The sequence below is a fragment of the Lissotriton helveticus genome, chromosome 7 (genome assembly GCF_964261635.1).
Source record: "Lissotriton helveticus chromosome 7, aLisHel1.1, whole genome shotgun sequence".
Lineage (NCBI taxonomy): Eukaryota > Metazoa > Chordata > Amphibia > Caudata > Salamandridae > Lissotriton > Lissotriton helveticus.
The window spans coordinates 1001300673-1001315459 of NC_136068.1; positions in this window are offsets into that span (position 1 = coordinate 1001300673).

Consider the following 14787-nt stretch of genomic DNA (forward strand, 5'->3'; position numbering starts at 1 on the left):
GCGAGTCCAGCTTTGGTAGCCACCAGTCCTGTGTCCAGAAAGAGGGAATATTGCCGAAGATGATCTCAGATTTTGCGGCATTCAGTTTAAGGCAGTTACAGTCCATCCAGTTGGTCTCCTTACTCATACATGAGCTGAATGCCGCACCCACATTTCTTTCAGGAGTCAAAACAGGGCACCTGCTTTCAATCACTTTTACCCGACATTATTTCGTGTCTGTTTCAATCCCCCCCTCAATTAAAATTAGGGCTCCCGGTTTTCCGTTTTTACGGATATTTACATATAAATACAGACGGAAATCTATATTTCCTTTGTCTGTATTTATATGTAGAAACGGAAAAATACTAAAAAATGTTGCCACACTGCCGTGCTCGAATCCAGCTAAGCCCCCTTCCTGCTTCTGGAAATTCCTTCCCGGGCGCGCACACAGCCGCACCCGAGTACTTCACAGGTCTTTTGAAAGACCATTTACTTGTTAATTAGGCTTTATTGTTGTTTCACCCCATGCCGTGGCCTCCCCCAACGCCCCTGACTCCTCCTGTGCCAGGCTCCATACAGTGCACATTTTAAGCCCTTCAATTCACAGTGCTGCAGCCAGAGAAAAAAAGATGCGTGTTCTCATCTGTCACTACTTTATATTGTCTGTCGGTCCTGGCAGTGTGAAAACAAGATTGTTTCAAACGCATGCCATTCGCCCCCTCTGGCTAGCAAGAGGTGGCCTCTTGTAGCCTGCACGTCTAAAGTTATGTATTGTGCTATTCGAAGAGCCTTATGCTCTGATCCATAATTTTATCGACCTGAGCAGCATGAACTGCAGGGATCAAAACGCCCGAGGTGCGGATTAGGGTGAGATTTCGACAGTAGTCATGGCTGAACCCACTGAGCTATTTGTCACCTGAATGTTACAACATCCCCCGCTCTCACACAGTCTGGGAAGGAAGGTTTTCACGAATAAAAAATTGGCAGCAGTCTCTGAACTGGTTTGGTGTTTGCAGACAGTATTCGAACCTGAATATTTCACTTGGCTCCAGGGCTAATTAATCTCCTAAATGTGAGTAAAGATGTCATGGAAGGAAGCAGCTTGTTTTGACTGTGTGGAGGTCCAAATTAGATTTTTGATTTAATTGTTCAGAGAAAACGACTTCCTCGGTGCCCTGCTCGGCGAGTGAGTGCACACGCAGACCTGGCACACGTTGGCAGAGGCGGGCATGCATCCACCAGAGATCTTCTGCCTTTTACTGCCAAGTGGGGATTCTTGTTTCCAGGGCGGTGCCCTGTAAATAATATTAATTTACGCACCTACCAAGGACAGAACTTTGGACCTAAGGGAAACTGAACAATCACAGACTGCATCGGCCTTCATTTCTAGCCAACAGCTCCAAGGTCACGCGGGGTGCATTTGTACGGAGCCGGGCATCTGTGGCAGCACTGGAAATAGAAATGTCGGCTTGTGTTGATTTAGAAACGTAGAACAGTACAGAGGACATTCACCTCACCAACAAGGCTGAACGTCATACCCTGCACCAGAGACCCCCTTACTGGCCAAACTATACCCAGCAGCAGCCTACCAACCCTGCACGCCAATGAAGCAGATGTGAATCGGAGCGCTTTCAGGCCTCATCAGTGGTATGAAGCGCTATATACATTCTGCAATACATTGCACAACCTTAAGCTGTAGAATAAACCAGCCCCCGCTCAGAGGTGCACAGTGTGGTACCCTGAAAAGGGCCAGTCTGCGATGTCGCCTGAAGGGGGCGCTGAATGTGGCTGCAGCTGCCACTAATTTCACCTCGTGTTATTCCCACATGCTTAGTTGTTCTGGCACAAAAAATTACTTTGCTTTCCACTGGTGACGTGGATGGTTGTGAGAATCATATCTGGGCCTTTGTAAAATGTTAGAATGAGAACAGAAGGCTGGTATTTTTCTCGGGGTGGGAGAGATGCAGAAGTGATGGGGTTCTGGTAGTTTCAATACCAAGCTGGCCCATGCTATAAAATTTGCTTTTTAGGCTAGCGCGTGGTCATGAATGATCAGGTCATCTTCTGAGCAGCAGCAGTGTCTGCCTGCCCTCAGTTACTGAAAAATCGAGTCAGCAGTGTATCTCTGGTTGATGCCCTTCCATTTCAGGTGCTTTGTAGCAGTTTTAAGCTCTTCTTAGAGTTTCTCGTTGCTCAAATGGGTGTAATTTCTGATATTTATATGTTCCTCAAATCTTCATTGCTTGATTTTTCTTGTGAGAATTTGTCACTCATAGTCGTTGAAATGTCACTCATAATTACACTGAAATTATGAAAATGTCACATATAGCAATGTGAAACCTTGGCAGCTATGAGCAGAGAAGGAGCCGACGCTCCCCTCCCGGGGTATTGAAAACAGCTTTTGGTGGCAGAGAGCTCCCAAGCTACATGCCACGTCCTTAATTATTACATATATACATATATATATATATATATATTATATATATAATATGTATCAAAAGGATGTGGTGTGTAGCTTGGGATATATCTATCTGTCTGTCTATCTACACACAAACACACCACCACCAATATATGTACTTACTTTCTGTGTGAAAACCATAGACATTTGAAGGCAGATTTCTAGCTGGCTTTAGATGGAAATACAGAAGCACTGGCACATGTTTGCTCCTGATAAGTGCTTGCACTCTAACCTAAAGTGTTTTTATAGCAGAACTGAGAAGCACAGTTACTCTCCTATTCAAATTACTCAGTACCGGACCATTCAAAGCACTGCTAAAGCCACAACAAATCGCCAGTTTAAGTGAGCGCATGTGTGCATTGTCAATTTAAATAAATGTGGAAAAATACTAGCTGTAGCATCGTCTTTTATTGTGGCAAAAATAAATGTGGATAAATACAGAAAAAATGCCCAAAAAATAAATATGGATAAATACAGACGGAAATGGCAAAAAAATAAATACCATAAAACCGGGAGCCCTAATTAAAATACATTTAGAAATAATTTGCAAATTAAGTTATGTGAATTCCAGGTACCACATAATCGTGTGCTAATGGGCTGAAGCTGACAACAGTACATCTGTGTTAAATGTTATCTGCACTAAGCCACCAATACCACCACCAACATCAATACCACTAATACCACCACCAATACCACCACCACCAATACCACCACCAGCAATATACCACCACCACCAATACCACACCCACCACCACCACCGATACCTCCACCACCACCAATACTAATACCAACCATCACCATTACCACCACCACCAATACCTCCACCACCACTATTACCACCACCCCAATACCACCACCATCAATACCACCACCGCCAATGCAATATCACCACCACCAACACCAATACCACCGCCAATACCACCAATACCAATACCACAACTACCAATACCACCGGCAATACCCCCATCACTAATACAAATGCCACAACCACCAATACTACCACCAATACCACCACCAATAACACCACCACCACCAATACCACCACCACCAATACCACCACCACCAATACCACCATCACCAATACCAATACCACCACCAATACCACCACCAACACCACCAATTCCAACACCAATGCCACCAATACCATCACCACTAATACCACCATCACCACCAACAATACCATCACCACCAACAATACCACCACCAATATCAATACCACCACCAACAATACCAATACCACCATCACACTACCAATACTACAAATACACCAATACCACCACCATCACCTCCAATACCAGCACCACCACCAATACATCCAGCGCCACCAATACATCCAGTGCCATCAATACCACCACCAATACCGTCACCACCACCACCAATACCACCATTACCACCAATACCACCACCAATAATACCACCACAAATATCAGTACCACCATCACCAATACCAATACCACCACCACCAATAACATTTCCACCACCAATACCACCAATGCCACCACCACCAATACCACCACCCCAATACGACCACCACCAATACCACCAATGCCATCACCACCAATACCACCACCACCAATATCATCAATATCACCACCAATACCACCACCTCAGCGCCTCTCTCTCACTAGTAATAGCAGGGGCACTGGAAGAGGATGGAGCTGCAGCCAAGACCATCCCTCCCTCAATGCCTGCCATAAAACACAGCCCACCCTGCACCAGTGGTGAAGCCAGGGCCCTACTACAGCCAGAGTGTTTTTTTATTAGGCCAAAGATAGCAATGACATGACGAAATGTCACACTGCATGCTCAAATCACGGAGAGGGCAGGAAATAGCCCCCTCCTGCCGCTCTTCCTCCTGACCTGCGACAGCGTAATCACAAAGCGAAAGGTGTTGGAGCACTGTTAGTGTTTATAGCTCAGATCATATGCAACTCTCATTTCACACTTTGTGTATGTGTAATTTACAACACTAAAACTCCTTCTTCACTGCACTATTTATCACTACTTTGAAGATGTCGCAGGCTGGTCTCTTCCTTTGATATTTACAATCTAACAAGCGGGCGAGAAGCCCTTTATTGAAATGCAATATGTCTGACACTTGCAAGAGTTTAAGGTAATAGAATTGTAAATGACAACACATTTTATTTATGTTTTAAAACCCAAAACATAAATAAAAGGCATTGTCATTTACAATGCCAATAGCTCAAACTCGCGTGAATGAGAGACCTATTGCATTGTAAATGCTTGTTTTTTTAATGTAGCTCGATATCCTTGAAGGAAAAGTAGATGTTTGAACAAAATTAAAAGTGTAAGTTACTTTTTTTAGGAGTAGGCAGTGGTCAATGGGACCATTACCTATTCTTAATGTTTTAACAACATACACAAATGGGAAGGGGTCCCTCAGGGCCCCCTTCCCTTTTGTGAATGGGTTACCACTACAATTGTGAAATGGGTAAAATATTAATGTTCTGCAACTGGATTTCGATTGCATAACATTAATACACCCCGCCCAAAATTGGTAGTTTGAAGGAACACCGTAACACGCCCCTTCCAAATACCGATTCAGCATTTAGTTAAAAACCCAAATTGTAAATCGGTGATGGGATATCAAATCGCAAATTGGGTTTTGGTAAATGCCAAAAGGACTTTTACAATCAGCCCTATTTTGAAAAACAGAATTTTTGTGAACATAAAATTCTGTTTTACATCTGGCCTCTTGTCTCTAATATTTCCTGCCATATTAATGACTGTCTATCAGAACTTAAAACTAGTTGAACGTGCATCCATTCCTGATTAGCCAGTTTAGTTCTCATGTTCTCCTCAGCAGCTTGTCTAAGGTAATGTGTGAGAGTGCTGATTTTGTGACTAAATCCTTGAATGGTAGCTTTCAATTTGTCATACACCATCTGAGTACCAGCTGTACCTAATTTAGTTTGGATGAATTTCGTAGTAATGGAACTTCAGTTCAGTCATATAATATTTACCTTGTTGTTTACCTTGTAAAGAATAATTGGAGAAAGACTATACCCGATTTAAAGGTAGTATTCTTGTAATGCCTAGATCGAGTGAAATGGGGCATGGTACGAGACCCGCATTGAGTGAAAATTAACATTAGAGCCAGGTGGCAACTGTCTACCTATTAAACAATAGTAAATCCTGGAGGACTGAGGATAAACAAGTTACTAGAAGGCACAGACACCAGTAAAGGGATTACCAATTTCTATTGATCAAATAGATCCAGGTGTTCTTCTAGCGGTTAGAATGCATGCCTGTTTTTTGTCAATGAGAATGAGGTTTGATGGTATCTAAGGGCCAGATGCAGGTGGCTAAATACCGGTCAGTAATTCTGAAATTTGTTACATTTCTGCGTTACCGACCGGTATTTAGCCATGTGCAATGTAGGTAACACCGAACGCCATTGTAAATAAGGACTCTGTAAAAATAGGGGAAACCAGTTACTGATTCCTTAAATTGCGATTAGCAGATACTGAAACCCCTAACTACTGAATCGGTAAATAAGAAATCCTTAAATAATCGCAAATCTGATGTACCAAAAATCGGTGATACTGAATTTTCAAACTTTCGGTATTTAGGAGTCGCTAATTATCACTGACTCAAAGCAGATGGTAATCAGGTGCACTGCATTTAAACAGCCCCAAAATGCAACAGTGTAAACACAATGGCGCCCTTCTACGTATTTGCAAGGCGACTACCTTTGCGAGCAGCAGGACTGAGGATCTGGAGACGGGAGGAGCACGTGTACAGACAGCACGTTACACTGTTCCAAATGATTGAGGCTGAAATCCATGAGAGGTACAGGCTATACCTCCAAACCATCCTAGACCTGATACGGGACCTGCACCCACTCCTGGAGCATCAGACACCAAGGGCGCGCAGTTATACCAACACATGTTCAGGTGCTCTGTAGCCTGCACCTACTTGCATCAGGAAGTTACCAGGGGGTGAAAGTTGTGACAGGTGATGTGTCACAGAGTTGCCTGTCCCATTTCTTCAACTCTTTCTTGGATGCCATGATGCAAAGAATGCGTCACTACATACGCTTCCCCAGCACACAGGCGGAACTGCAGAAGACAAATCTGGATTTCTACCAAAAGGCACAGTTCCCACATGTAATAGGGTGCATTGATGTGACACACATACCAATATGCCCACCTGCAGCTACGGAGTACATATACCGCAACCGCAAATCTACGCATTCCATCAATGTGCAGGTGATATGTCATGCAGACACATCATCACTGACATTGTGGACAAATTTCCAGGGAGTACCCATGACTCCTACATATTCAGGAACAGTGGAATCTACACACTTCTTGCTGGGGATGAATTTGGAGAAGGATGCCTGCTAGGTAAATCAATGTGACACACCCTGATGTATGCCTTGGATGAATGTGTTGTTGACTCTTCTTAATGGCATTTCCTTTCCCACTTAGGTGACAGCGCATATGCCATGCTGGCATTTATCCTAACTCCATACCTCAACCTTTCCACCCCAACTGAGAGAAGATACAATGTGGTATATAAAAGCAAGCGCAACGTTGTGGCGCACACCTTTGGACTTCTAAAAAGCAGGTTCCGTTGTGGAGGTGCACATCAGTACCTCCTCATCATATGCTGCAAAATAATAGCAACATGTGCCATGCTGCATAACCTTGCCACAAAGAAAGGAACAGCAGTGGAACTAACTGACTCTGAGGACCAGGGTGAGGACTGTCCACAGCCAGAGCACAGCGCAGCAGGTGAGGCAGCAGCACCAGCTGGGAGACACAGACGGGCTGAGATAACACGCAACTATTTCTGAGTAAGTAAGGAGACACAGCCAGTTACTGTAAGCGTGTGACAGTGTTTAATTGGCATAGAACACCACCACAACATGAAGGGCATCACATGCCAGGCCTAATTTAAATGCAGTTTCCAAAACCAAAACGGGTTACATCACCCATTTCGGTAAATCATGTGGTGGCTGGCATTACTTCCTGCGCCCACGTGCAGCACTGCTGCGTTCCTTGGCCACACTGTCCTCACTGGCAGTCTGTCCTGTGGCATCGCTGTGCCGTTCACTGTGCCTCCTGGACTCTGTGATAGGGGGCGTGATGCTACTGCGGCTAGTAGCCTCTTCACTATCCCCCCATCACCTGTTGTGGCTACCTGGTTGGTCTGTAGCACTTCTAGTGCACTGGTCACTGTGACCAGCCCCCTTGCCACATCACAGCTGCAGTGGGCCATCACCTCCTGCATGGCCACGAGCGCCTGCAGAGCAGAGAGGTGGCAGTGGAGAGCCGGTTCACCGCCTTGGTGTAGTTATCAAGTTTTTGCCTCTCCCTGTGCCTCGACAAACGGTCATCATCCAATTTGCTGCACAGCAGCCTCACTGCCTCAGACATGTCCCTCATGCCCTCAGCCACAGTATTGTTCATGGAACAGATGCCCTTCTCTATTCGCAGCATGTGCCCATTCCTCTGTACCATCTGCCGCGGGACTGACCTTATCGCTTTGCCTTGCAGGCGCTGCACCTTGAGCAAGTTCCCCTCAAGACCGGCAAACACACTCTCATCCTCACCCTGTGAAGCTAGACTGGCTGCCCTTGACCTGCGTCGTCTAGCACATGTGTGGGCACGCTCTGTGGGGGACTGTGTACCTGCACTGTTGGCATCCTCAGCCCCCTTGGACTGTTGGCCTCCCATGCTGTCCTCCTCGGACACCTCCATCTGCTGAAGGCTGGCCACTGCATGCCTCCTGGCTCTCGGTGCTGGTGGCGTTGATGGTGGCGGTGGTGATGCTGGTGATGGTGATGGTGATGATGGTGATGGTGGTGATGGTGGTGGTGATGGTGGTGGTGGTGGGATGATGTGCCCTGCAGGTGACAGGACCTCCTCCTCCTGTATCCTCTCTGTCCTGGGTGCCGTTCCTTTGCTCCCCTCTGCAGCCCTGCGTGATGGATCGCCTGTGAAGACAGAATGTACCTTTGCTCACTTATCTAGCAGCATTTGTGTAATAATAAATGTCATGCCTGCCAATCAAACTGACTGCCTCTGCTTGCTAATTGCTGATGTGTGTCACATGCCTTTATGTTTAGTGGATTGACTGTTCTGACATGTGTTACTTCTGCCTACATCTCCCATAATGCACTGCTGGTTTTAAGTAAAACATGTACTGGAGTGGGATTCAAAATGCCTCATTGGGGATTTGGTTAGGGAGTGGGGGGCACTGCATGCTGTGCATGCATCTTACCTTGTTTGTTGCCAGCTCTGGATGAGCTGTCTGCATCCCCAATCCCACCCACACTCTTCAGCTTGAAGGTGGACTCGACCAGGAGATCCAGGGCATTTGGTGCAGGTGCTGTCTTTTTCCCTCCACCTGTAAGGTTGGCTTGCTTCTTTCTCTCTGCCAGCCTCTCCTTTGCACGCTTTCTCAGGTCATACCAGCGTTTTTTGAGTTCCTCAATGGAGCGCTGGGTTACTCCAATGGCATTGATTTTTTCTTGCATGACCAGCCATATGTGCCTCTTCTGGGATTCAGGCACGTTCAGAGACTGTTTCCCAAAAAGTTTGTTGTGGTCCTTTGTGACATCCTCAATAAGGACCTCCAGCTCCCTCTCACTGAATTTATGTTTTCTCTTTCGTTCAGCTGCCTCCTTCTCCCTCTCCTGGTTGTCCATATTTGCTCAGTGTTGCCTACAAAAAGTTGGAAGAGTTGCTCCTGGCTTGTTTTCTTTGCTCCCTGCCTCTCAAACAGCTTCAGGAGGAGTGCAACTGCATGGGTGTGGCCACTTCCTTGTTGTGAGGTAATGAGGATACACAGGATTGGCTGATTCCACAATTATCGATTTTTTAAATTACCGAATCGCTAATTACCGAATCGGTATTAAGGAATCGGTGATAACGATTCAGTAATGGGGAATTGGTAATTATTTTTACCGATTAATTCCGAATCGCTAATTTTTACCGATTATTACCGAATTGGTAATTTTTACCGATTTTTTACATACATCTGAAATACCGAGTTCTTAATAGCGAATCGATAAAAAACGCTATTAAGGATTCGGTATTTCAGAATTACCTACATCTGGCCCCAAGTTATTAGAATGCATATAGTTAAAGTCCCATACCATGTTCCTGTCTTTGTTCCAAAAGAAGTGTGTGGTGTTCAGAGAAAACAATAGGATCATCTTGTTTGGGTCTATAAATATAACTTATTTAAAATGTATGGTATTTACTCCGGTTGAGAAAGTGACTATCACCCACCTCCCAATTAAGGGGACGATTCCGATGTGGTTAGGAACAGCTCTGACCATCTCTCAGAGCCATCGTAACCGCATCGAACCTGCCCTTTTGGATTCCTTTCCAAACGAGCCATTCCGAACGGCTCAGTTGGAAAGGAATCGGTTTTCCTGATGGCTTCCATCGGGCTCGCATTGTTAAGTGCAGTGGTGCAGTTCATCCCTGCACCCTGTGTCAGGCACCCCAAGGTGCCTGCCACCAGGTGCAGGGATCAACAGGGGGGCACCATCGGTGCCCCCTAGGCCACCATTCAGCGTCCTCACACCCATGGGGAACCTGCTGGGGGCCCCAAAAACAGTTTCTCGCTGCCTTTCTGTGTCGGAAAGGCCAGCACAACAAGGCAGTGGAAAACTGCCATCGTACTCCATCGGCCAGAAAGAGCCAGCCGGGGGAGTACTGAAGGGTTTACAGATGGCTTCCGTCGGAAGCCATTTAGAAAGCCGAATCAGATTCCTTTCAACCGAGCGCATTGGAATGGCTCAGTTGGAAAGGAATCCGAACGGGTAGGTCCAGTGCGGTTAGGATGGCTATGCCCGAGGGTCAGGTCCATTCCTAACCGCATTGGAACCGGCCACAACGTCTGTTATACTAAGCCTGATCTGAAATTGGTTAGTTAAAAAAAGGAACAAAGTTTCTTCTAAAGAGGTATTGGCAGAACGGTCAGAGCTCAATTGAGCTCTAACATGATTATACAATGACGTCTTTTTTCGAAATTTTAAATTCTTGCTGGCAATCAATATCGGGTATTAGGCTGATTCCTGATTAACCCTGTTTTGTTTGATTTTGGAATTTACTTTCTTAACGTTATCATTATTGAAGTCACCACTTGTCTTAGGCACTAATAATGATTGGCCAGCTACCTGCTTTTTAGATATGCTTTTACCCTCTGCCCTTTCTTCATCCATTCACCCCACCCATGACCCCCCGGGGCTCTATCTGGTCAATTGAGGAACCCTCACCTTCCCATTTATATTGGACGTAACATTACGCATCCTGAAAAAAACACATGGTACCACCCGCAATTGTCATCAATCATTGCCTTTTTTTTTCATGACGCTAAAAAGTAAACACTAAATAATTCAAGAAAAATCCAATTTGTTATGGTTCAGATTCTACAACTGTGGCCTGGTGTTAAGAGATAAACTATTTGCCATTAATTGGGTCCGATAATTTATGAAATGCCCCTTGCCACTTGATTCTCAAGTTGGGATGATTAATCGGCACCGAGATGGCTGAAGCTTTAAATTCCTGAATCATAGCACTAAGAACTTGTTGTCTTTTAGCTATCTCCGAGTATTTCAAGAAATATGAAAATGAAAGCCCTGTTTTTTTTTATAGAATGTGGCTCTTTTTTCTGCCTGTAGATATTATTACTTCTTTCAACCGAAAATATTGGAGGAATACAATGATAATTCTGGGTCTGGCAAGAGCTCTGCGTGGTTGTTCAGGAATGCGATGAGCCCTGACAATTGTCAAGCATGCAATTGTGACAGAATCTTTGAGCTCATTGCCCACATTGACAGTTATCAATTGGCAGACCCAAAGACACATCTCAAATAGGCCATTTTCTACTCCCACCTCCCTAGCCTACATAGATTGGAACACCAAGACTAATTCTTCGAGTCTTTGTGCTTTTTGGAGAGAGCCTTTAGCTGTTGTGGCGGCTGTTATTACTAAAAGAGTGCTCTTCAATTCATGTGATTTGCCCATTTCTGTCTTTTGTTTTTCAGTGAAGTTGGCCAACACATCAAGAGCATCTACTTTCTTTGTCACATCTGCAGATTTGGATATTTGTTCCACTTTGGTTATCTTCATGACTTTGCTCCCTTTAAGAATACTCTAGAATATTTGCTTTGAATCATAGTGTTAGTATAGGATGTTTATGAACTAGCTGCTTTGGCCAGGTTTTCTGAATCTGTGCTAACAGATTTGTGAAATGTCGAGAGGGGCTCATTGGTACATGTGGTAAAGGTATTTGTCACAGAGGGCACGAGTGGGCTTATGCTTCATTGACAATGAGTATTTGTCTTAATTCTAGTGACACCGTTTGTTGCTGCACTGTTTGATCTGGAGAATAGGAATCCTCCTAGTACCACCCTTTTGAGCTGTCCTTTCATGAGTGTTAGAAATGGGGGTCTATAGTTGCAAATGGTTTGCACCTTTGTCCAAGTAGGGACCCTGGCTTCTAGTCAGGGTAAGGGAGTTATACCCTTACCCTTTAGACAACCCCTACTTACGCCCTTGGTAGCTTGGCAAGAGCAGACAGGCTTATCTAAGAGGCAGTGTGTGAAGTATTTGTGCACACATACAGTAACAGTGAAAACACTATAAATGGACACCACACCAGTTTAGAAAAATAAGTAATCTTTATCTAAATCAAACAAGACCAATATGACAAAAATTCAACATACAATAATCAAAATATGCACTTTGCAAGAATAACCTTAAAAATGCAGTTCTTGAAAGTCAGTAGCTCGGTCTGGTTCTACCAAGGTGCTGAAAACCATCAAATTCAACAGTTTTGGTTAACTGCGTCTGTGCAGACCGTCGTCTCTGTCAGAAACCTTGTAAACATTACCTTTGGTTCCAGCCTACCGCGCCGGTGCGGGCCGGTTGAGGCAACCTTTGTGATTGCGATGTGAAGTGGAGCGGTGTGGTGTGCAGTGCCCTCCAGTTGTGGTGCACGCAGCGGCTCAGTGACAGTCGTGACAGTCGTCCAGAGGCATCAGTGGGACCAGGGTGGCAGAGCGAGGTGCGGCGGTGCTCGTTGCAGTGCTGACAGGTCACGGTGCAGGTGGTGGTGCTGGTCAATGGGAGCTGGTGGTATTGGGCCCAGACTGCAGTGTGGGCTGGGGCGGTGCATTGTATGACTTATGAGGGGTGCCCCCAAACAATGGTGCAGGCAGTGGTTGCGATTTCAGCTTGCAGCTGCGGCATCAGTGAGACCACGGCGGCGGTGTGAACCAAGGTGGTGCGGAGTGTGATGGCCACAGGTTGTGATGCACGCAGTGGCTTGGTGACGGCCGTCGCCGTCTTTGAGAACAGGGTTGCGGTGCGAAGTGCCACAATGCCCTCTGCAGTGACTTTAGATCACAGAGCCGGCATAGGTGTCAGTGACGGCATCAGACTGCGGTTTCCCTCTGTGGCAACTGAAACACCCGGTCCCAGTTGCTGTACCCAGAGGAAGGTGAAGTCTTCGCTGTTCCTAAGACTTCTTGAACAGGGGGCAAGCTCTACTTGCCCTTGGAGACAGTCAGCAGAAAAAGTTACAGCAAGTTCAATCCAGTCCTTTCTCTGCCCAAGAAAGAAGCAGCTATTGAAGGTACTGCAGGTGAACACAGCAAAGTGGTAGTCTCACCTCACAGCTTCCTCAGCTCTTCTTCTTGGCAGGTTCCTTGATCCAAGTGAGTTCTAAAGTTCGGAGGTTTGGGTCCCAATATTTATATTACATTTCCCTTTGTTCTCTTGTGGCAAAGGGTCTCTGTGCTTAATCCAAACCAGTTCTGTCCTCTCTGGCCAAGCTTCCTGGCAGGCGGTGCAGAAAGCATTGTGTATGGCGCCAGCTACTACTTCTTTCCCTGAATTTAAATTGCTGTTATTTTAGTGAAAGCATTAGAGTTGTTCTCAGTCATTGTTTCCTGTCTGTATTATATACCAAGCATTTCAAAGAAAAGGAGGACCCCACACAGACTTATATGGGACTGGGGGGAAACGAAGTCTCAAAAAACTAAAAGTCCCAACTAGATGGACAATAAAAGTTATGTCCACTTCTAATGAAAATCATTAGTAGTATATTACTTAATATAGCATGCCAACAAATGGGCGGGAGAGGTAAAGGTTCAATAAGGTGTCAGAATTCTGGTGTAAGGATTATATAACATAGAAAATACAATGCCAAGAATAACAACCACATTCAAAAAATCAGTAATGGGAACAATAATACAATTCGGCAATTTGGACACACAAAATTTATCAATTAGAATGACAGACAAAATCGCAAGATGTGTTTGGTACACTGTGATTTGTATTATGAATTATGTAGTAATTGTATGAATAAATTGTATATCAGATTTTGTACCAAACACATCTTGCGATTTTGTCTGTCATTCTAATTGATAAATTTTGTGTGTCCAAATTGCCGAAATGAAAGAGGCCGGAGTGATTCGGCAGAAATGACAGAGATGGCAATAGTTGTATAGTAGTACCTCAGGCAGTTCAATGCAAACACTTCAGTGGAGGCAAAATGGTATAACCCAAACAGGAAATAGCTTTAGGAGAGTGGTGAATACTAGGGATGGACAGAACTTGCAGAGTTCCACTCCGCGGAATTCCGCGGAGTTACATAAAAACACTGGGCAAGTCCTCGAAGTTCCGCCCACACCAAACAATGTGTCAAAGCATATCTAATTGATTTGTAAGCTGTGTGGTGTTTTAATATATCACAGAAATCACAGCTGCATATTACAAAATACATTGTGTCTCCAAAACACGGTCAATTTCAATAAACAGACAAAGTCTGACCTGTCCTTAGACAGGGATCTGCAGTCCTCACCCCACACCGGTCGGTATCAGCTTCTAGCCGAGCACAAGACCATGTCACCACGTGTGCCTGTTTCAGGAACATTGCATTCACGCCTCCTCTGGAAGAGAGGATGCTGCAAGAGGAGAGGTAGTGCAGGGAGGACAGTGGCACTCTCACTGGTGCACAGACTGCCCGTCAACCTCGTTGAAGTGAATTTCAGGTTAGGGGACTCATCGTTGCACCTTGGGTGCTGAATGACAAAGCTAGTCCATTGTGCACAAACCGGGGAAATGCCCCATATATATCTAATGTTCAGTCTGGCCCTGCTGGCTGCCTCAGGTCACAGGCTGCAGTGTCCAGACAGGATGCGCTTTGTGTTCTAATGCATGAGGGGCATTGCAATCCTTTACAATGCGCACTGCGATACTCCATGCAAGCAGAGCGCAGGAGGAGCAGTCTGTAGCACATCAAAGACTGCTGGGAGTAACTCACCTGCGCTTGCTTACTGAACTAAAGCATAAAATGAA